The sequence below is a fragment of the Corvus brachyrhynchos genome, unplaced genomic scaffold (assembly GCF_000691975.1).
Source record: "Corvus brachyrhynchos isolate BGI_N302 unplaced genomic scaffold, ASM69197v1 scaffold84, whole genome shotgun sequence".
NCBI lineage: Eukaryota > Metazoa > Chordata > Aves > Passeriformes > Corvidae > Corvus > Corvus brachyrhynchos.
Genome location: NW_008237434.1, coordinates 1,513,058 through 1,516,591, shown reverse-complemented (window position 1 = coordinate 1,516,591; position 3,534 = coordinate 1,513,058). Strand labels below are relative to the sequence as shown.

The 3,534-nt window shown below is 40.5% G+C and overlaps 1 protein-coding gene and 1 long non-coding RNA gene across 2 annotated transcripts in view; one reads left to right on the top strand and one right to left on the bottom strand.

The window, feature by feature from the left end:
* GPNMB (glycoprotein nmb) overlaps window positions 1-860 on the top strand; it is an 18,040-nt gene extending 17,180 nt beyond the window's left edge. The window contains 1 exon segment of the mRNA XM_008631339.2: window positions 1-860. This exon segment is cut by the window's left edge and continues 1,255 nt beyond it. The gene's annotated coding sequence lies outside the window, so the exon portion shown is untranslated.
* A 424-nt stretch (window positions 861-1,284) lies between these two features.
* On the bottom strand, window positions 1,285-3,358 carry LOC108445958. The gene is made up of 2 exons (XR_001861051.1): window positions 2,030-3,358; window positions 1,285-1,630 (listed from the first exon to the last, which is right to left on the bottom strand). It is a non-coding gene; the product is annotated as an uncharacterized LOC108445958 (long non-coding RNA).
* Between the last annotated feature and the right edge of the window lie 176 nt (window positions 3,359-3,534).

The following is a 3,534-nucleotide window of genomic DNA, read 5'->3' as shown; positions in this document are numbered from 1 at the left end:
TGCTGAAAAGAGACATTAATTTCTGCTTGTTCCTCCATCCCTCTGACCACTAAATCAAATAAATGAAAACTCCAATATCAACAAAACACTATGCTCCAATTTCTGCTTTTACATGACATATCCTAGAAAATGTAAACTTATGCAAAATCAATGTGCCTTCACTTGTTCACTCTAGCTGCAATTCTGTTAAAAGAACTTTTTCTGAGGCCCTCCACAAGTGATCTGGCCTCATAGCCACACATGCTCATCACTCAGCATCATGGCATTTCACAGTGTGAGACCAGCACAAACTGCTGAAGGCTGGCTCACTGGATGATGAGAAAAGGACAGCATCTTATTTGGTTGCTAAAAAGATTCATTGAGAAGAGCAAACAGACCAAGAATTCTTTATAGTTCATGTTTCATAAAACCCCTGCTGTTGTTAGTAAAGGTTATAATGAAAATGAAGGCTGGGCAAATGACCTTACACAATCAATTTCTAAACACTGAATTCTTTGAAGATCTGTATTTCAATATAATTAGCTTATTTACCATGTCTTGAAACATCTCTGATACATACTGTTTTCTGTTCCTGAGGCAATATATAATTATAAACACACTTTCCTACTGTTTTAGCAGATCTTTCAAATGCTTATCATTTGTAATCTGAATCTAGTCTTCACTGTCCCTTCCCAGTGTGCATAGACACCTTTAAATGACTTAAAGATATTTTAAAAAATGCAGATTCCAACATACCTGTGAGATTAGTTCTTTAGTTCTAAAATTCAACAACCTCTTTTCTTCTTTTGTTTCCAGGTTCTCCCATTATTGTAATTCTTTTGTGGCTATTTCAGTTATATTATTAAAAGCAGTGTACTTGCTATTGTTCTATCTTCCTTATACGTAAGATCCTATTGTCTAAGAACTAGCATCTCAAACTATTTTCTGACTTAAAAAGGAAACACATTTTCTGCAAAAATTACTGTCTAAATGTTATGTCTCTGTTATCAGTCAGGCAGGACTGTAATTTGTATTTGTTGCTCTAGCTTGAGGCAGGACAGGGGTTTAGTGGAAAGCTTAAGATGACCTGTAATGAAGCATGAAAACATTAAATCTGTCACAGTTTAGGATCAGTGAAGATTCAGGCTACCACCTAGGCTACATGCAGAAAACATCTTGCTTCTGCAAAACGCTGCATGTTGGATACTCAGAGACATCTTAAGCTTTTGCATAGAAAATGGCTTTCAGGCATACATTAAGAGCTTTTTTATATTTTAACCTAAGTATTAGGAATATCTTGCACTATCTCCCTTTAAGTTTCATGTCAGAATACAACATTTTTATATAATGATTTTGTCTTTTCAGCTGTAACTTCTATTTCATACCTCTTTACTTTTATACAATGGGATTTAACTGCTGCACTGACAAATAAACCATGTAATGATTTTAAAGAGTTCATTGCTTTGTCTCAGAACGAGAAACTGCGAGATAAGCAACTTGATGAGTTGCCCAATTATTGATCAAAACAGTGTCTACCTCCATAAAACACAGGATTTGCCTTACCCTCAGTTCACACCTGGCTCTACCATTGGTTATCGAGCTGGTTTTGCAGTCTCCCTCCAAGTGTACTCAGAGCAATGGCACCACAAACCTGAGAAGCAAGGAGACTTTCTTAACATCCAGTTGACACAATTTCAGAACAGATCAGGATACAAATGAACTTCATGTCCTTCAAAGGCAAGAACAGCTGACAAACAACAGATTTGTGAATGGCAGCAAATGTTACAAGACAGGTTTCAGGCATTCCCTTTGGAGAAATAACATCAAGAATGACATCAAACATAAATGTACATCATCTTCATAGAAAGAACATCTTTCCAAACATGTCTTCAAGAGAAATGGAAACATCAGTTGGGTAGCAACTGATTAAAAATTACTTTAAAAATTGAGCTGTTAATTCAACCCACTTGTTTTGTTCCTCCCCCTTTTTCTTCTTGAGTATTTTTTATAGCATACATTTAAGGCTCATCAGATGTGGCACTTTTCTTACCAAAGGTATTTTTAAGCTGAAACCAAGGCTGAAAAACACCAGTCTCTGAAGGAACTGTAGAGGAATCAAACAAAACTTTGCCAGAGACATCCAGCCACCGTGGCTTATTAGTACAAACAATCACCTCCAGCCTCATACAGCATAGTCAAATCTTCTTTAAAGATAAAGCTTTTATCACTGCAAGTCTTTATAATTCACACAGAATTCCATAATCCCAGATTTCTTAGGTTGGAAGGGACCTCTGGAGATGATCTAGTCCAGACCCTCCCTCCCCGCCCCCAAGACAGGGTCACCTACAGCAAATTACACAGGAGTGTGTCCAAGTGGGTCTGGAATGTCTCCAAAGAGGGAGACTCCATGACCTCCCCGGGCAGCCTGTTCCAGTGCTCTGCCACCCTTAAGGTAAAGAAGTTCTTCCACATGTTGAGGTGAAACTTCTTGGTTTTCGTTTCTCGCCACTGCTCCTCGCCCTGTTGCGGGCCACCACTAGAAAGAGTCTGGCACCATCCATGGCTATGTCTTTTAAACCTTAATATCATTGTTTGACCACCATACGTGGTGAGAGAGGGAAACACATTCTGAATGGGAATTCTTTTATTTTAGTGACCCTGTAAATGCCAGGATTTCCAGGGGGAGGAGGTAGAGGGAAATACATTTCACCCACGTTAAATACAAATGCTTAAACACACCCAGCCCATAGTTTCTAAACCCTTGACAACTTTCTCCACAGCAAACCAAGCATAGCGAGACTACTACCCTGTGCCCATTAACACTATGTGGGAATTACTGAAATGGAAAACACAGTTTTCCTGAGAAAAATGTGTTAAGTTTTTTAGGCAAAACTGTAGAGTTTAAAAAGGGACACAGGGCTTGAGCTGGGATATGCGGTTTGGGTTTATACGGCAGTGCCCATATACTGTATCTGCCCCTTTCCAGCTGCCCAGCAACCCAGCACAGCATAGCAGTGATTACAGAGCAGAAATTATCTTTCCTCTCAAATCTAGGCACGTCAAACCATCTTTAAAATTGATGCTTGTTTAACTATCCTTTGGCCCATGTTACCAAGCTGTGGTACCAAACTGCTAGGTTACCTCCAGGATGTATCCCCAAATTAACCTGCACCTGTTTTCTGGCTCCAGAATCCCACAGGCTGGATGCAGCTGAAAACCCAACAGATGAATTGCACATGGCAGGGAGGACAAGGGAGACCACAAGGTTGAAGAGCAACAGAACAAGGGGAAATGGCTTCAAATCGAAAGATAGTAGAGAAATTTTCTTTACTGTGAGGATGATGAGGCACTGGAACAGGTCGCTCAAAGAAGTTGTGGATGCCTAATCCCTGGCAGTGCTCACGGCCACGTTGGATGGGGCTCTGAGCAACCGTCTAGGGGAAGGTGTCCCTGCCCATGGCACGCAGGTTGGAACTGGATGACTTTTAAGGTCCTTTCCACCCCAAGCCTTTCTACGGTTCTGTGACCCTATGAGGGCCCGACCGCCCGCCTCCC